Source organism: Boleophthalmus pectinirostris, unplaced genomic scaffold, assembly GCF_026225935.1.
Source record: "Boleophthalmus pectinirostris isolate CB_2022bp ecotype Guang Dong unplaced genomic scaffold, ASM2622593v1 HiC_scaffold_11, whole genome shotgun sequence".
In the NCBI taxonomy this organism is placed as follows: domain Eukaryota; kingdom Metazoa; phylum Chordata; class Actinopteri; order Gobiiformes; family Gobiidae; genus Boleophthalmus; species Boleophthalmus pectinirostris.
The window spans coordinates 12,354,045-12,375,388 of NW_026570994.1; positions in this window are offsets into that span (position 1 = coordinate 12,354,045).

A 21,344-nucleotide genomic window follows, 5' to 3' on the forward strand; every position below is an offset into this window, starting at 1 on the left:
TTTCACTGTTTGAGCGGAGTTGCAGGAGCCTGTTATATGTAAATGTATAACGTTCAGCTCAATCACTTGCTTACCTTTATCCAAAGACAGTGTAACTAAGTGCACATACTTATAATCAAGAACCCAGGCTTCAGAAGTGAATAGAGTCTTGGCGTTCGCAGGCCCCGTCAGCCTTGTACAGATTGTTGCGCAGCATGTCCTTCTGTCACTGCCACACTGAGCTGTAAGGATTCTGTTTGACATTTGCCTCTCTCTCCCCAAAAACCACTGATTCACGCACCGCCTCATGACAACGCAGCCACGCTAAATGTTAAGTAATGTCATTTCACAGCCAGACACGGGCGCCCTCCAGCTGAGAATCCTCCACACGCTATAGGATTTATGTTGCCGCGGAGACAATAGGTTACGCAATGCAGTCGGATTGTGATAATGGCCAACGCGTCGGGTCGTTTCGTGTTTCGTAGACGTGATGAATGCTTGGCAGCTGTTTAACCTTCAGCCTGTCAGTCAGTGAAATGTTTTGGACATAGTTATAATTCGTGAGTCTTCTGAAATCCATCATCTCTTCTATGGTGGTCAAATGGTTGTTATTTTAGGCGGTTCTTGGAAAAAAATTGAGAAAAAGTTTCAAATAGAACTGAATGACTTTGAAAACAGCACATTTTCTGACTGGCATTGCAAATTGGTTCAAAATTCAGATTTTTAAACATTTTAATGTTCATGGGAATACTCATTTAACAGAAGACTGAAATATGAATTGCTAAACTAATACAATAACTGCATGCATTTCAAAACCCGTCCTACAATGTCAGCAGTTTTTGCATAACAAAACTAGTTATTTTATTTTTTGCACAGGGAATTGTGTAAGTCTTATTCATTGTTTTTATTAATTCACAAATTCATATTGTAATTTTGATTAGATTGCAATATTTGTTGTACCCCTATTTAAAGTTTTTGAGAACTTGTGAAATGTATAACTTAATGAAGGGTAATATGCGAAATCTAGCAATCTCTCCCAGGCTGTTTTCGAACCCTTCTTACGTTTAGCTGTACAATTCTGTCCAATGCTCAGCCCACAAGCCTACATCATCCGTGACAATTTTCCATAAATATACAAAAGCAAGATACTAAACAACACACTACAACTTCACAAACCTGATGCGACATGCAGTAGTTTAATTAGCAGGATGCAGGATCGTAATGTGATAACGCTCTGAAGGGGAAGCGACTTAGCACAGAAAAAAAAAAAAAAAAGTTATGTTACACGTTTTAAGTGTTAAAAGCAAAACAGTTAGCCTGATTCACCAGCTGGTTTCACTTCGTAGAAACAGTCTGACCTCACAGCATTAGGATTCATTCACTTGACGGTAGGCAGGCACTTTTTTTTATTTAACCAGTCGCTCCTATTTGGTCGTGACGTATATAATGCGCCGCTAACGGGGCTAACTGGTATATTAAGCTTTTCCCAAATCCCATAGGAAGAAGGACAATAACGTCTTTCTCCTTGATAAATTTCACCAAACATTCTCTTTGTTCCGGCTATAAATCTTCGATCTCGGGAATTGTTGCCAACACGGAATGTATGGCTCTTCGCTGATTGGCTGGTGCCTGGACTCCCCAATTCCAGGGTTCTTGCAAACCTTCTAGTGTATTCCGATTTCTGACCTAGTTGCTAGAGAGAAATGAAATTGAGCGGAGGCAATAGGTGACACCAGCCTGTCAACAAAACAGTAACACGGCCATGTAAATATTTTTTTAGCAATTAATGCCCCCATAGACTGAAGTTTAATCCCTTTTCAAACTTTTTCTTTTTTTTTTTGTAACATATCCACAAGCCCTTAAGCCATATCGCCTTCTCACTGCTGTCATACTGTTCTCTTCAACCTCTTTTTTTTATGAAGCAGGCTCTTACAATATTCATCCAGGCCCGGGGTGTGTCTCCGACTTGAAAAGTGTCTCGGAGAGGTTAGCTGTCCCTTGATTGTGGAGATGTTGGAATGGCTGGAATAAGTGGACGTATCTCCGCGGGGTTCCTCCACCACTTCTGAGACGCATAGATCGGAATACAAATGAATGCGTCGAGCCAGCGTGTGGTGACAGAACCCTGGCCTTGTACGCCCTTTGTTTGCGTTGCGTCCTTGTGTAGCCCAATAATAATTCGCTTTGATCAAATCTCCCAGCTGTGGATTGTAAAGACTATGCTAAACAGATGCGAGGTACAGAATAGTGGAAACGCCATGACCACGCCTCCACACTCTATCCCCGTCCTCCTGCTGGAAATAAACAGGTCTTTTTATATCGCGGAGCAGGCACACAGCTGGCCAACCATCACACTGACAGATTTTCACCGCCGAGCTATTCATTAGCATTGTGATCAATTAGCATTCGGTTCCCAGATGACCAGTTGTGCGCGCCATAGCCTCGGCATATTTGGAAACAATGTCAGTTAGGGAAAGGGGTGGATCGCGTTGGAAAGCTGTTTGTTTACCCGTCTTTTTTGGGGACATTATTGTACAAGATATTGAGTTCTAATGTTTTGCTCCAGATTAAATTCAGATTTTAATAGCACTTTGGTTAGAGAAGTTGTCTTGATAGAGTAGGCTAAGCCAGGCCAATTACATCTCATATATGTCAAAGTCAAGTTTAGTTGGAAGGAAACTGTTGGCTTGTGCTGTATATAAACCCATGGACTTCTGCCATTGAATATTCATCAAAATTACTCAACATTGCATTTTTATATATCTTTTTAAACACATCTAAATCAAAATATGTGGTTTTGGCGAGCAATTACTCCCTTGACTTGTAGCTGAACCTACCACGAAGTTGAACCCAGCTCAAACATCATTAAAACTCTCCAGCGGTAACAAGCCACTAGCCACCGTACGGGAGGCAGATGAACAATGTAAGAATTTGATCCATCGGAAACGAAGGAGGTGCCAATGATTGAAAGGGAAATCATGCAAACGCAGCACATGGGACTAACAAGGGAGTGTGCCATGATGGGCGTTTCTGCTTGATTTATATTAGTGCTACTGGAAGAGCTATGGGATCGGTATCGACGCTGTTCAAACGGAGCTCCGTGTTGACGTCGATGAGGGCTTCTCAGCTTCTTACTGTTTTAAGTGTCAAAAAAATTACATAAAACATAATACTATAACATTAATAAACTAATAATCTGGTTTGAACGTGTAACCTACTATGCTTCAAGTGCGCAAACAAAGTGGTGGTCCGAGAAATTACTTAAAAACAGTACTTCGCAAGTAACAATTTGGATAGAACATCTGATCTACTGAAACTACTTCTACTACTACTACTACTGCTACTACTACTACTACTACTACTACTACTACTACTACTACACAGATAAGTATAATTCAAGTAAACTGAATATTGTAGCATAGTTTTGGAGTGAAGTAGTACAAGTAAATGTACCCACTATACTTAAAGTGTGCAAGAAAGTGGTGATCCAAGAAATTCCTTAAAACAGTACTCTGCAAGTAATTGGATATAACATATGATCTACTGAAACTACTACTACTACTACTACTACTACTACTAATGTAATACTGTAGCTTACTTTTGAAGTGAAGTCAAGTAAGAATGCCTACTATACTTCAAGTGTACCAAAAAGTGGTGGTCCAAGAAATTACTTAAAGCAGTTCTCTGCAAGCAACTGTTTGGATATGACATCTGATCTACTGAAACTACTACTATGACTACGACTACTACTATGACTACTACTATTGCTACTCAAAGAAGTACAATTTATGTAAATGTAATACTGTGGCATAGTTTTGGAGTGAAGTCAAGTAAGAGTACCTAGTATACTTTAAGTGCACAAAGCGGTGGTCCAAGAAATTACTTAAAACAGTACTCCACAAGTAACTGGATAAAACATCTGATATTCCGAAACTACTACTACTAATAATACTACAACGACAACTACTACTACTACTACTGCTCAAAGAAGCACAATTTAAGTACATGAGTGAGTTTGACACAGAATTACAGGATTAATCAAAGATTTATGAAAGTGTTAACGATTAATCAAGTACACACACACACACACACACACACACACCATTAACCACAATCAGAAGTCACACAAAGGATTCCGTGCACCTCTGGCCTTCAGTAAAAACAGATTAGCTGACTGATTGGTTAGCAGAGATTAGTTAGATAACCGGATCCGGGAGACCAAAAAGTCCCTCGCCACCAAGTCCTGTGGGGCAAGACATCGCGTGCGAAATGTCAAGTAGCCTGAGAATGAAGTTGAGCGAGAAGAGCGTTAATGGAGCCGTTTGGGAGCTGCCACTGTGTCAAATGCAACTTGTTAGAATGAGATCAAGAGAGGCCGATGAATAATTAGCATATTTAAGATTGGCAGTGCTGCGCAGCTGAGGCCAGTTCTCCGCTCGCTGCATGGGGCCCTGAGAGGTGGATTTTACACCCATGACATGGAAATCATTGGGTAATTAATACGAGGGCGTCTTGACACTGGCAGAAATCAGCATTTATTTTTGCAATACATTCTGAACGGTCTTTTAATAAATAAAATTGACAAGATAACGCCCACTTGGACAATCAGAAAAAAATGTCCAAAGTTTAAGATTTAAACTCGAAGTGCTAAACCAAAACAAATACCACACAAATTTCCCATAATTTTGTCCTTCAACATGAAACTTCCACATGCCCAGTGATGGGAAAAATACTTTGAAATGTATTTAGTTACAGAATACTGAGCACCTGCATTAAAATCTACTCTGTTACATATTCTGATACATGGTCCAGTCAAAGTACTGTATTCTGAATATTTAGAATAGTTTTACACTTTTTATTATAATGTAAAAACATGACCTATAATTACAAACAGGATGATTTTTGTGATGCCATTTTTTATGCATAAATTTACTGTATTTTTTGTACTATAAGGGGCAATTAAAATCCTTTAATTTTCTCAAAAATTGACAGTGTGCCTTATTATCTGATGCGCCTTATGTTTTCATTCTGGTTGTGCTTACTGACCTCGAACTGATTTTATGTGATACACGGCGCTCAAAATTCTGTCAAAATGTTTTAGTACGACTTTGGTAAGTGACAAAGCCGCACCTCTTGATGGATTGTCTAACAGAAGTTGACCGCATCAGTGCACAAGGAGCAAGCTGTTTTTTTTTCAGCGCTTATAGTTTATGCAAATGGTCCATGTGGTTTTGAGTTTTGTTTCTGTAAAATGTAAACAAATGTGCACAAAGCTGCATTTAACAAATTATTACTCAATGTATATTTGAGTCCTTCTCGTAGGGAAAAAAACCCCAAAAACTTAAACTATCCACATTCACATTCATAATACACATTCACCAAGAGAGGGAAGCAATGCCGGGTGAATTACGCCACGATCTGCCAATGGATCGTGGATGCCTGGGTTAAGGGATCAATCTCAAGTGTCGTCCGTTTGTTTTGCTGTTATAATCCGGTGTGCCTTATGTATGAAAATATACAAGAGAGTCCAGCATTAGTGATATTGCGCCTTATAATTCGGTGCACCTTATAGTCCAAAAATATCGTATGTGTAATAAATAATAATCCAAATAATCACGGATTGCAAGAGAGATATCATGCAGTTTGAAGCCAAAACTGCAAAATTAAGTACCACCAAATTAAATAGTTAATGTACCTGAATACAGTTACTAAAGATTTGCATTGATCTGTAAATTTATTCAGTTACTTCCCAACACTGTTTTTTGCCAAGGTGTCCATAAGAGTAAAAAAAACGCTCAAAAATGTGATCTGTACAGTGCTCTTAGCTAAATGAAATGCACTGTAATAACTACTAGTATATGGGTAGCTCCTGGTTTTGCTGGTCTACTCAAAAAAAAAAGTGCTTTCTAACAATACGCTCTGCCTCTCTATTGCTGAATCTGAGTTTTCCCATTCTTTTGTTCTGCCTGAGCCAATACGAAGCTGTTTTCAGACAAGGTGAAAGCGTGTGTCAATTAAACCTCTTTCCCCACTTCACCCTTGGCTTCAAAGCTACGGCAAGCGCGAGGGCCCAAATAATTAATTACACTTTGCAACGGTGGAAAATGTCAGAAGCAATGAGAGGTGTGTTTGGAGGCGTACCATACCGCTTTCATTTTAACTGTACAGGGTATAGAAATAATCCTATGCCAGTGGTGGGTTAGTAATTACATTTTATACTGTACTCACGCCATTGGGAACTTTAACATTGCTTCGGGGGCTTTTGTTTGATTCGGCGCCCCCTACTGTGCCTTCTTTAACTCCCTGCTGCGATGATGACCAGCGTATGCCAGTGTTTTGCCTGACAATGTGTGTGATGCATATTTTATAGTAGATCTCTTGTTTCATACAGCGCTGTTTTCCACCAATGAGCAGCTAGAAGGCAAAGATGGTGTTTTCAGTGGAGTTAAGTGGAATTCAACACTGCTGGTCAAAATCTTTAGAACCACACACACTTTTTCTAGTTTTTTACTGTATATTGAGCCATTTCACTCTGAAATGAAGCATAGAATAAATATGCAGTTTGAGTTGAAAATAAATCATGGAATCAATTTATAGACCAAAATGCATTCTAAACTTTTGATTCATCAAAGTAGCCACCTTTGGCATATTCTTCAGAAAGTTCTTCCCAAGTCTGTTGCAGAAGTTCCCATAAATGTGTGGCACTTGTAGGTTGTTTGGCTTTCACTCTTCTGCCCAGTTCATCCCAAACCAACTCGATGGAGTTTAAGTCTGGAGACTGTGCTGATCACTCCATGTTTTTCAAGCTCACCGTCTTGTTCTTTTTGCTGAGGTAGTTTTGGTAGAGCTTGGACGCGTGTGTTGTTATCTTTTTATTTCAAGCTATTCATTGGTAGCCAAACTGGTGCCACCTAGTGCCTTCGCTCAATTTCATTTCTCTCCGGTGACTAGGTCAGGAATCGGAATACACTAGACGATTTGCAAAAACCCCAGAAGTGCGAGTTCAGGCACAAGCCAATCAGCGAAGAGCCACACATTCTGTGTTGGCAACGGCTCCCGAGATTGAGGATTTAAAGCCAGAACAAAGAGAATGATGAATGTGAATTTTATCAAGGGGAAAGACGTTATTGCCCTTCTTCCTACGGGATGTGGTAAAAGCTTAATATAACAGTTAGTCCCATTAGCAGTGCATTATATACGTCACGACTAAATAACAGCGATTGGTTTCACTTTGTGGACGGTTTCCACAAAGTGAAACTGGCTGATGAATCAGGCTAATTCATTGGACTTGCACGACTTGAATTGCAATCAATAACTGGAAAAATGAGGGTGTTCTAAAACTTTTGACCAGTATTGTATCTCAAGCTTGAAAGTCACAAAATTGATTCTTATGAGCTTTAAGCAACGGTATAATCCTGTTATCCCTTCAAATACATACCCGGAGATCTGTTTTGTTTTACTCACACGCATTTGAGTAACCCTGGTTCATATTCTGTCTACATCTCCAAAGCTCAAAATGCTCTGTTCTGCAGTTTCCAAGTCAACAGCTACCTTTCACCTACAGTTCAGGAGAGATTGGCAATTCCAGGCCTGAAATTATCCAAATGATTCATCTGAAGGAAAAAGTTAAAATCTCGTCAAAGCACTTTTTTCATGCTTTGACAGTGTAACAACTCAAAATAAAGCATTGCTCAAAATGAGACAAAACGTAATTAGAAAATACAATACAATTTGATTAGTACTGGTTAGTTGTAAACAAATTTTGTTGCTGAATGAAAAACGGAAAACGAATAATTCTGAATTTACCCAGCTTCTCCAACACTATTTTAGCTCTCACTAAAACTTTTGCAGCCTATGATTTTTTATTATTACTTCTTATTACATCAGATGGAGGAGGAATGTTCCCACCATGGCCCCATATACAAGGTCAACAAAGATAGTCTCCAACAGTCTGCAAGCCTGGCAAATTCTCACATTATTTGGATTCCACTTGCACCACGTTGCAAACATCTTCATGAAATACTAGACATGCTTAAAATACTGCAAAATGCGTCTGACCTCTCAATATAGTTTTTGTCTAATTAAATGAGCAGGTTACACTATTTTGCTGAGGATTCAGAAAGCTAACAAGGCCACTTTCAATAGTTAAAATCACCAGCCAACCTCTGTGAACTGCCCAGACACTTTAAAAAAGTTACATTTGCAAATATGAAATTCTGGGAAAAAAAAGTTTAGAATTACTATTTATTTAGTATGTAATATTATCAATTAACCACAGGGGGTCCCATCCGAGGTGAGTTTTCAGTTTAGTAATGAGGCCAACTTGTACTCAGATATTTTATTCAAATAGTTTTTTTAATGACGCAATTGAATGCAACACAAAATTAGGTTCAGAAGGTGGAGCTACAATTGTTATCGCTCGCTTGCTGGGGTTATAGCTGCCCTGGGGCACACTGACAGAGATGTGGCAGCCTCTCTGTGCCAATCTCTTCTTGATGGCTGCAAACTTATGAATCTCCATGGAGACTTGCAAGCCATATTACAGGTTAAGTTTGTGGAGAGGCGACCCCACCCACAGTTGTGAGGTGTTTTTTTAATACTACTACTTTTGAGCAATAAAAAAGAACTTTGCTCTTTTGTCTGCAAATCTTTTACGTTCTAATTTGTATTTATTTTTACACTGATTATTTCTAAACTAACACAAGAATCAGCAATAGGGATGCAACGATATCTAAGGCTATGTTCAGACTGCAGGGCTTAAAGCTCAATTCAGATTCTTTTGTGAAAACTGATGTTTATGCGAGGTCGTTCACATTTCCAATTAAATGTGACTTCCATGTGATCGCCAGTGTGAACATTAAACAGCCCAAAAGTGTCTGCATTTGCACTGGAGACACGACGACGTCAACCGCAGCGAGCGTGCTCTGTGTTTACGGAAGTTGCCCAAACATGGACATGAGCATTGAGCACCTGGTGATTTTAAAGTTCCTCTCGTACCGGAGCCAGAACATGAACAACTTACTTGTTTTAAAGAGGAGATTGAGAAGGAGAAGGACGAGGTTTTTGGTCCTGGTGTTTTGTGGGGCAGCGGCAGCAATGTCTGTTGAAAAGAACGTGTGGATGAGGAGACGTAGCCAAGAGTGGTGAGTGGAGATGTGCTTCGCTTCAGTGACATGGAGTTCATTAACAATTTTCGCCTACTTCAGTGCAGAATAGTAACGTTTGTGGCTTGTTGATAACCTGTAGGTCGGATGAATGCGCTTTGGCCGTTCAGACTGAAGTCGCATGTCGAAAGATCGGTTATGTATCGGTTTTAGGAGCACATATCCAAGTGGCCTGGGTCACATTTAAAAAAATCAGATCTGTGTCTTTCAGACTGTCATTAAAAGATCAGATACAGGTCACATAGGGGCCAAAACATCAGATTTGGGTCACTTCAGGCTGCAGTCTGAACGTAGCCTAAATTTCTCTGTACAATATTTTCACGATATACATGTTACAGTACGATATTTATTGCAAACAAAATTGTGAATATGCTACTTTTTCCTTTAAAATGCCCTGACAAGCCTTGGTTCTGTCATAATCCAAAGTTCTTTAAAAGTGCTTAATAAGTTATTTCACTGTGTAAGCAAAGGATCATGGTCTATGGAGTTCCTTCTGTTTCTTTTAGCTATTGCTACACCATAATGATTAGGGGTGTGCAAGAATATTGAAACATCAATATATCGTATCATTTCATGCGATGATACAGTATCGATATCGTGGGCTACTGTATCGACATATCGCCAAGAGTATTTTTTGGTATATTTTACGAAAATATTTTGTTACAGAGCTACAGTTTTGTTGCTTGTTTTGATGAATAAAATGTTTGTGTTTCATATTCACTTTGCAGAAGAAGTAGTTTAGTAAAGGCTTTTAGTATCACCGTCATGATTTAGCCATTACTTTTTATTGAACCGTATCGAATTGAATTGAAATATAACGCATCGAATCGTATCAAATTGTAAGCTCACTGTATCGAGATATGTATCATATCGTGGCTTATGTATCGAGGTATGTATCGTATCGGCTACTTCTGAATGAAACCCAGCCCTAATAACTATGGATTTAAGCAGTAATTTGATATATTGTGATGGTCTATGATATTGAGAGACTTTTGACGATACGATATCACGATATTTCTGTTATTGTTACATCCCTAATCAGCACAGAAGCAAAGTTGGCAAAACAAGTAAGATGTTTTTGCACAAACAAACAAAAAAAACTAACTTAACATTGTAATATTAGTTTTTTTAATCATTATTGTAGAGCAAAAAAATTGATTACGCATAATTTCATTTGGTAAACACACTCCCACTCTCAGTTTGAAGAATTTTAAACAAATCTTATCCTTGGTCATTTCTCCTTGTGATTAGTTTGCTGTTAAAACAACTTCTCACATGAATAAACATAAAACGAGACAGTCTTTTGAACGGCTCTTTGAAATGAACAGATCCAAAAGATTCAGATCTCATAAAAGAACCGGAAATCCCATCGCTATCTCCGACAGCTGCGTGCGTATACCAGCGATTTGCAATAAATAATGAATTGAGGATCAAAATAAAAAAATAAAAAATATATAAAATAAGCAAATGATGTGACTGCTCGGAAAAACATGCGATTTGACGGGGAAAATTTGTACAAGACTGGCTGTTGAAAGCATTATGCGTTTGCCCACTTATTAATGAACATTGAATTACATTAGCATGGTTAGATAATTCGGAATACATTACATCACATGGTATTTGATTTAGCCAGACAGAGGGACCGATTGGCCCCCGCGCCATTTCACAAAGCATCAATTAGCAAACATGTCAGGGCGCGTGGACGATTTGCACATGGGGAAGACAGCAATGAATACATAAGCAAGCTCATGTTTTTGCACCAAAGAAAAACACTGTTAACATGGTGGAAGTGTGTTCAGTGAGCAGGAGGACCAGCTCACGGGCGGAAACACATCGCACTGGCCACTATAGATTAGCTCGTGCAGCTGTGGTCACTGTTAACAGATGATTTACAATGATTCTTTATCCGGAGAGTAAATTGTAGGGGCTAGTGGGTCTTTTGTGAGGATTCCGACGCAATTTTCCGCTCACAATGGCGTCCACCCAGCGAGCCGAGCGGTCTGTTCTTATCTTCGCGGTGCGCAAACATGTCCCTTACCGCACGCGACCAGCTTCTGTTAAGCCAAGGAGATAAGAGCTCAAGCTGGATGCTCAAGGCTCCATTTTGAACTGTCTGTGTAAGGGTATGTAAATATGAGCTATACACTGTGGAAATACATAATACAAGGCGACTGAGTTCAAGCAATGTGTTTTTATTTACTCTACTGTAATTCATATTAGAAAGTTTGCATCCTGCGCTACGTATAATGGACCAAACAGAAAGGAAGGGATGAAGGTGTAAAAAAAAGTTTCAGTTTTAACCACTTAGCGCCTGAATTTATATAGTTTTGTGTGTGTTTTTGCCTTTAAGTAAATGGTAAACTAGAAAAGCACTCAGAGAGCGCAGACCTCCGCCAAGGACTACTCCCATTTTTTATATAAATTGCGATAAAATCAGTCTTCTGGATCAGATCCGGATCAGCCTTTGGAATATGAAAGAGGATCCCATTGTCCATCCCTGAGTCAAATTTCATGGGGTTTGGTCAGTAATTAACCGAGATATTGAGAAACAAAATTTTTGGCCCCATTTACCACAATGTTAACTAAAATTTCAAAGTGATCCAGAATCCAGGATTTCTTCCGGATCAGCCCCAAAATGAAATCCCTTCTTCCTTTTCACATTTCCAACAAACCCTGAAAATTTCATCAAAATCGATCCATAACTTTTTGAGTTATGTGGCTAAAAGTCAAACAAACAAACAAACAAACAGACAAATGACGGCAAAAACATAACCTCCTTGGCGGAGGTAATTAAGTTGAGATTAATTAATTTGACTATAGCAAAAAAAATAAATTAAAAAAAGTGGGTATGTTGCAAATTTGTGACACTTAGAGACAAGTGCTTGCCAAAAGTTCCTAGGAAGGCACTGCATATGCACTAACCGACATTGGGTTAATGCAGCAGCTATCTCGGCTTATATCTTGATCCAAACAGTTTGGATATATGTGACAGTCACCATTAAGGAGTTAAAAAAGAAAAAAAAAGTACAATGGCTCAAAATGATTCAAATAATATTAACAAAGAGCTGAGCACAACTGGATCAAGTTAACCAGAACTGAACCTAACCAAAACTATAAGTCCTATGTTACTCTTGTGAGCTTTAAGATAAGAGTTCTGCACGGGACAGAATTTTCAGTCCCGCTCCCACCTGCTCTGGCAAAGAATTCAAATTTTCAGTCCCGCTCACGCCCACATCTGTAATATTTTGTCCCGCTCCCACCTGCAAGTCCTGCAAGATGGGGACGTTCGCTTTCTTAAGCTCTATCAAACACGAGAAGCGTAAAGGAATTGTCTAAAATGTGTGCAAGATTTGACCATGTCCGCAAATTTAGGCTGCTTAATTTTTTTTTCATTAATACCAAATAAAATATCCAACACAAATTATGCATGACAGGCATACATGAATCATTTGCATGTTTTACTTTACACTCATATTTAGTTTGCCGTTCCCACTTTTAAAATGTGTCCCACGCCGCACTGTTTTGCATCAGGTAGTGCAATAATAGTAGTGCAGGGCTGTTAACTCCTCAAAAACACACCCGGAGTTGTGCTTTGTTTCATTCACACATGTTTGAGCACTCCTTTTATTAGTCGTCTGTCTAAATATCCAAAGCTCAAAATGTTCAGTTCCACCTTGTGATGTCATGAAGCGGTAGTTTTCAAGTTAAAACCTACTTTTTTGTTAGTTCAGCAGAGTTGGGCAATTTCTGGGCTGAAATGATCCAAATGATTCTAGTGAAGAGAAAAACTCAAACTCATATTAATGGTTTATGTGTTAAACATGTGTGAAAGAAACAAAACACAGCTCCAGGTATGTTTGTGATGAAACAACATGTTAACATAGATCAGAAAATAGCGTAACATTGGCCCTTCATTGCACACTGAAGGCCTTTATATTATGTTTGGAAAAGAACGCATGCATTGTGTTTTATTGTACTGTATTGTATTAGAAGTCTTTTGTGAGAATTCAACCTCCACCCCACCTCACAATGCTGCATCTCCACGGCCGACCTCTCATAGTTTGTCCTCATCCGTAAATATAGCACATTTTTTCCCTTCATTGTCCCCCTATGGCTCTCACCCGCTGACACATAATCACAACCGCCACTGAAGTGCCTATCTCAAAGAGCGCATTCTCCGAGGCTTTAATAGGAGGGGGGGGTTATAGTGCATCGGAGGAGTGCGCATGTCTCCCTTTGAACCAGTCCTAGGAAGAATGTGCGGCCCACATCGCTATAACAACTCTTCAAAGGGACCCTAACTGTAAGGGACTGTTGGGATTGGCGGGGACTTTCATTTCATCAGAAGCAATGCCGCCGGCTAGGGTAAGATTACCAAACAATTACCTGACATGAATAAATGGACCTCAAATCTAGCGGGAGGGACCAGATGCTGCTAAACAGGAGGCGTTTGGTTGACATTTTCCTTTGACTCCCATCGGGTGAGCGAGAGAAGGCGGCACATCAGGAGCCCTGTGATAGGAGCGGTGTAATGCAATAAAACATGGCCTGCTTTGCTATGTATATATTCTCTTTCAGCGGCGGTGCCAAGCGCTCTGTCTGTTTGTGTGGAGACGAGTTCATACTGAGATACAACCACTTTACCAAAACATCAATATTGGTTGAGATATCATTTGTCACTCAGTCGAATGTGTCACCGTAGAAGTCTTCAAAGTTTAGATATAAAATAAAACAATTATACAAGAAAGACTGTTGCACTTTTTGAAAAGTTTGATTACAAAATAAGAAAATTTCATTCCATCAACATTTTGCATTCTGTAAAGTTAAAGTGGATTTAATCAAGAGGAAATTTATTTAATCGAACTCAATGAAATAGTTTGGGGATTATCTTGTTTTTGCACTTCTGTAATAAGCGTTTTGATAAAATGGTAAAATTGCTCACATTTACGAGTATATAAGAGCGTTTCTACCTTTTACTCATTAAAGCGCATTTAAATCAAGGAACTACTCACCCATTCAGACACACATTTATACACCAGTGTACACGGAGACTAGCCTGACTCATCAGCTGGTTTCACTTTGTGGAAAACATCTGACCTAGCAGCATTAGAATTTGTTCGCTCGACAGTAGCCGGATACTTTTTTTATTTAACCAATTGCTGCTATTTGGTTGTGACGTATGTAATGCGCCACTAACGGGGCTAACTGGTATATTAAATTTTTCCCAAATCCTGTAGGAAGAAGGGCAATAACGTCTTTCCCCTTGATAAAATTCACCAAACATTCTCTTTGTTCCGGCTTTAAATCCTTGAATCTCGAGAATTGTTGCCAACACAAAATATATGGCTCTTCGCTGATTGGCTGGAGCCCAGACTCGCACTTCCGGGGTTCTTGGAAACCATCTAGTGTATTGCGATTCCTGACCTAGCTGCTGGAGAGAAATTAAATTGAGCGGAGGCACAAGTGTCTTGCCCAAGGACACAACAGCAGCATTCATCTGTGGGAGCTGGAATCGTAACCACTTTAGCAATGAAGTCTGTTAAGAGCAGGATTTGAACTGCCAACCTTTTGGATCAACCTTTGGCGGAACGCTCTACCAACTGAACGAGTTTCACCCCATCATGCAAAGAATGAAAGTATGAAATGATATGAAATGTAACAAATAAGATATTACATAATACAGTAATTTAACTCTCTATCCACCAGTTCACCAACGCCAACACATATAGTACACCTTCAATTAATTTTTCTACTTCAATGAGAAGTCTGGAATATAGCAGGATTAATGCAGATCGCTTCATCAGGATGGCATTTAGACAAAACAACAAGCTTCAAGAGATAATGCGCTGCTGACGCTAGATAACATATGTTTTTCTGTTGTGTGCATATGGCTGCATTATACACTATAGTCCTTTTATAGTCCTTTTATAGGCTGAGGCGTGCAACCATAGTTCTTCAGACACATGTCCAGGGGCGTTTTGTGTGAGAACAGAAGGACGAGTCATGAGCGGGTCACTCCAGTACTGCGCTCACAGACTCCACAGTTTGTTTAAGGCCAATGGTACAGTACAATGCTAACATGGGAACACTGTTTTATGTGGAGAAGAAGAAGAAACAACGCCAGGTCAACAGTCTGGGAGGACTGGAGCTCGGTTTGCAGCTACTGCAGAAGATATTTCAACATTATATTTCCGCATAGGGTTGCCCGCTGACATTGATTTTTGATAAGAGCTGATTAAGGAAAAGTATATGTAAATAATCATTGAATAAAAGTTTTGTTTAATGTTTTTATTTATCACAAAACACATGATTTTTGTAGATATATACACAGTCTATTAGAAATATAACCTTCTCCATTTCTTCCTGTCTCCATGGAGATCAGTTTAATGCAATATTGTGGATATCAGATGAAACATGTGATATTAAATTTGTACAAAATATCTATACATTATCCATCCTCACTTCACCCCGAATAAAATCGAAAAAGAGGTTGCATAAGCCTTTTTGACATCATCTGATCTTAAGACACATTACTCATGCTTACCGCGCTTTTTTGTTGACAGTTCTTCTTGCTCCTCTTTGCCTGCAGCTCAGTGTCTCAAAAGCCAAAGCGATACATGCTATTTCTGTTCTTTTTTCCCCCATTACGCCGAAGACACAACAAAGGCCAGACTCAAGTGCCGGTACACAGAGAAGAGACCTAACTAAATTAGTCATGGGTGAGATGCGAGAGGGCTTTGAAAGAGATTCTTTAAAAGACTCCTTTAATCTCAAGTCTCGGTTCAGTCTGGCGGCGCGCAGACAATTAAAACTGAATAAAATCTCGCGTCCAAGGCCATCACCTCCAAGCGATTTCACTTTGGGGCGAGGAAAAAACCCATCACTTAAAATGGGTGTTGATCTTTTTTAAGAATGACCCTTTGGTATTTTAGATAAGAAACAGTGGCTACAGGGTGAACCGCGTCTCAACTGTGGGGCTGTCAGTGAGGTGTGAAAGCCTGAGCCAATCGGACACTTGCTTATAAACTCAAGGGCAGGAGTTGTCTCTGCAAATAGCTTCGCATTTAAGCATAGATTGACTACTTTAGTGTAAGAAAATCAAATGAAAACAAGGTGAGAAAGGACACATTTTGAAGAGATGCGCTGTGGGTATTCTCAAAGGCCTCTATCAATTACCACTGTTTATGCTCATTATAAATCTCTATAGCAAACATTATCAGTAGCTATTTATTGCAGTTTTGTCAGCATTTCACTTAACTTATATTGGACCAATTTTCATCTGGAAAACATTATGGGGGGGTTCAATATTATCTGCAGCTTAAAGCCATAAAACAAGGTCAAGGGTCATTCATGTTATATTGCTTTTTGAAGGATAGCATTTATAAGCATGAAATATCGATTATTGCCGATACAGTATTGGAGATAATCAAGGACTTCCCCAGATATCGTATCGATCTAAGACAGAAAATGTAGCTGATATATCATAGATATTTTTTTCTGTACTTCCCTAGAGTCTGTGTGTGTCCATGTCCAGTCCCAGTTAGACCCTAACCCTTGACTCATTTATAACCTAAATCAGGGGCCACCAAACTTATTTCTCTGGGGGCCACATTATCTTTCCTGACTGTGATGGGGGCCAGGGTCTGGTCGGCCGTATAACAGAATTGTATGATCCTGACAACACAGATGATATTCTTTCAAAACCGCCACACTTTCTTTACATATCAGACAAACTGCACGGTCCTTACACTGGACAACAAAATAATCGGTCGTCCACTGTTCGTACTTTAACTCTTACCATAAAATACTTCATGTAAATATATATTTTTTTATTGAAAAAATCAACAACATACAAGATGCAGACATGGTATTATTTGCCAAAAAAGTAATTTGAAAAAATAGGCCTTGACAACCTTTGAGGATTGCCTCATAGGGCCAGCTCCAGGGGTGGGGGGCAGAGGGGCTAGGGGGTTGGTCAAAGGGGTGCGGATGGCCGGAGTTGGCCCGCAGGCCTTAGTTTGATGACCCCTGGCCTAGATAAATAAGCTTTGTATAAATGTTATAGTGATACATTAAGTTCACTCTAATTTAACACAGATTTGGTTTATACTATAGATTTTAAAAAGTTAATATCAGCATCTGCAAATATCGAAAGATCGGCTATTGCAAACAACAGCATGATAAATACTGGATATTTTATCGGCTCAAAAAAAAAAAAAAAAAAATCTATATCGGCCCATCCCTAAACATGTCATACTTACCCTCTGTTCGATTATCTTCTTAGTCCAACTTGGACCTCGGATTTGATGTCATATCCGAGCTTGAAGCGTATTATTATGTTTCACGTGTTGAACTTGGAGAGTAGCGTGTAGCCTCACCACAACACCGACTATAACACCCACAGGCAGTGATAAAGACACAGTAAGGTGTTGCGAGTGACTGAAATAATTTAAACCACCAAAGTGTCCAAACACAATGAAAACTGTTCATGTTTAGTGGAATCCTTGCTCGGTCTACTTTTTTACTGAGGTCCGAGTCACGCCATCCCAGGAAAAGGGGCAACTTCCTCGGAAAACTGATTCGAAAGGATAACTGAACGCAGGATCATACAACAAAACATACATTCCGGTATTCCAGATGCCTAAACCCTGCCACCGGTCTTATCTTTTCTGATAATAATTACCACATTTGCATATTCTAGATGCATATGGTCAATAAAGGTCTGCAAATGTCCATCAAGCTATATCATAAAATCATGAAAATGGCATTTGATATTCAACTGTGGAGGACCCATTGACACGTATAGAACTGAAATTTGTGTTTGAATGTAACGTGAATGTCCGCCACGAGATAACCGACCGCGGAAAGTCAATCTTCTTTATCTAAGGCATCACAATGGTCCATTATTGCGGTGTGCCTTGCCACATGTTGATAAAGATCATGCTTCTATCCCCCTGTTATTTGAATGTACTTGAGTCTGAAATACCACTGGAGAATATGAATAATTGACAGGATATTTGTAGGAGTTAACATGGTGGGACAGTTCTTTCTGGTCAGATTGCGTTAAAACAAAGCTCAGATTCAAGTTTAATTTGAGTAACGGAGCTAAAGACAAAGCAGAGCCTACAGTTAGAATCACATCACCAGGGAATCTTGATGACTTCAGCTTCCATTTTGATTATGTTCTAACTTTTTTTTTGGTGAAACAAGCCTCTAGCTCTGTTTTCTATGGCCGGATGCCAGTTGACTGTGTACCATTTAAGGCTATGGGACCTCCCAGCTCCCCACATGAATTCTCCGAGCTTTCCAGCGCTGTGTAGTAAAAAATACTGTTTATTCAGCTGGCCAGGGGTAAACTTCCCTAGGGCTCATCAGTCACTTCTGAGCGCTATCATGGCCTCCCCCTCTCCACTCTGCGTCAAGCCTGAAATGTTCCCATCTCCACTCTAAACTCTTTTATTCTGTGAGTTTTTTGGAAGCACCAGGGGGGACATTGGAGGGGGCTGCCTGCTGTCGCCAAGCAGGGGCACACAACCAGGCCGTGACAATCTTCAATTCAAAACAATGGCATGTCGAGACCCAATCTGAAGTGTGAACAACATAAGCAGCATGGGCCCACGGAGTCGATCAGGGAGTCATCATTGGTTCAACTCCCATTTGTCAATTCCTTGCATTTCGTCAATTCCCCCGTGTCTACAGCTAATGTTGGAAGATAGAGAAAATTTCAAAATATAATGTAAAAAAAATATATATATAGCTCAGACATTTGTGAAAGTGAAAATAGCTAGTTTTGATTCTGCAATTACAACTATTACTACTTCCTACTACCTCCTCACAGTGTCAAATATTATGAATTATGAAAATTGAAAATATCAAACCTTTCTCTCAATACTGTGACAATCCAGCCACAAGTCAGACCTTTGAAGAGCTCATATTACGCTATTTTCTGACCTATGTTATAATGGTAGTCTCTCAAACTGAGACCACCTTGCGATGTCTTGTGGTAATACAGGAAGTGCTCCACTGTGTTTTTAAACTCCTACACTTTCACTAGAATTGCATGTGTAATTTCAGCCCTGGAGTTTCCAATCTCTACTGAACTAAAGGTAGCTTTGAACTTGTAAACTACCACTACATGACATCACAAGGTGGCACAGAGTATTTTGATCTTTGGAGATGTAAACTAATAATAAAGAATTACTCAAAATGAAAAAAAACAACAAAACTGAATGAAACAAAATACATCTCCAGGTATCAGTGGTGGGGAGCTGCAAGTTGTGACATGGACTCGAGTCAGATTTGAGTCACTATTTTTAGGACTTGAGACTTGACTTGTTAAAAAGGACTAAGACTTGGGACTCGACTTGAACTTGAAGGTCAGTGACTTAGGACTCGACTCGGACTTGAGGCCTGTGACTTGAGAAGACTTAATGCTTTGCCTAAAAAAATATATGTTTTTAAAAAATACTTTTCTCTTTACAGTTGATACATGCAGTGCTTCATTTTATAGGAACAAACTGGAACATGTCCCTACCACTTCTCTGTTTGTTATTTTGGATGTAACTGAAGTTCTGTGAGATGGTATCCTCAAATGTACTACAGTAATATACAGTACAATACAGTACAATGCAGTAAAACAGGAAACTACAGAGAACATGATCCTTCCATTTAAAATAACTGTTATTAAGCTCTTTTAAAGCCATTAAATCCGATTCTTTCTATTCTGACCGTAATGATTCTCACAAAGATTTTGTGAAGACATTTCAAAAGGGAAAATCTGCATTTCTACATCTCTTATATAAATGCTCATATATAAATATACCATGACTTTTTCATTTCAAATTCATATAAATTGCAAAAATCTCAGCTATATTTGGTACTTTGGTTTAAAGACTTGAAATGACTTGAAGCTCAAAGCAGTTGACTTGGACTTGACTTGGACTAATGGGCCAGTGAATCGAGACTCGACTTGGACTTGCCTGTATTTGACTTGGGACTTGACTCGGACTTGAGGTCAAACACTTGAGACTTACTTGCAAAACCACAAATTGGTCCCACCTCTGCCAGGTATGGTTTTGAAGCGATAACAACATTCTGACATGGTTTACAGCTCACAAGAGTCAATTTTGCATAATACAGGACCTTAAAACTGTCTAAAAATAGTGTTTATAATTATCACTGTTGTAAAGAAAATCTGTATCAGACTTTTCTCTCTGTATTGTGAACAGTAGCCGCAACTCAGCCCTTTCAAAAGAAATTACATTGATTCTAATAGACACTGAATAAATCTACTGACCAAACCAAGATATCCTGTTTTCTTCCCTGCACTATTTTTCCAGTCCTACATATATTTGTGTACATGCATTGGCTGTGTGCATGGGGGATTCGTAACAAGCTCTAATTCTGCCAAACACGTCTCCGGATTGTTCTAAGAGCGTTATGCGTGGATGTATGCTCTGTGCCTGTCAGCTGTTTTCTTTAGCAGACGAGCCCACATCTGCAGACATTACAGGCTCTGGCATCTACACATATACAGCTAATGAGGGGAAATGAGACCCCCTCCCTCTCCGTAATAACTCCCACCCAGTGTTGATTATAAGGCTCTTCGTGTCCGCCTGCTCCAAACACGTCAAATCACATTAAGTTTGCAGTCAACTCGCCAAAAATGATCAACGCGGGGAGGGGGGGAGCGTAAGGGATGGAGGGGGGTCGTGGCCTCTTTGCTTTCGGAGCGGGGCACAATTCCCGCGCATTGCCGTCCGTTGCATCACCGTGTCCGTTCGTATTATTGTTCGGAAGATGACAGCGTTCAGTGCTTTGTCAACGGGGATGAAAAAGAGCGAGGGGTAGGTAAAGGTGTGTGCGTTTTCAAGCTGGGTGCAGGGTTCCATTTATAAAAAGGATATTCTAGTATGGACGGATGGATGTAGAATATCACAACACAAATAAAATAGAAGAGATCAGATTTGGCAGTGCTTTTGGACTTGTTTGTGGTCAGATTTGAGTTTCAGTTTGGGAACTATGGGCCAAAAATTATATGAAGAAGATGTGAAGATATGCTTTTTTTTTTTTTTTTTTTTTTGGATCTAACTGAAGTTTACACCAGCTGATCAGAACTCAAGTCAAAACCTTAATTTAGAGTTAAACTTGGAATTATCAACCCTATTTTCTTTTGTTAGGACTTGTAAGTGATAACTCAGA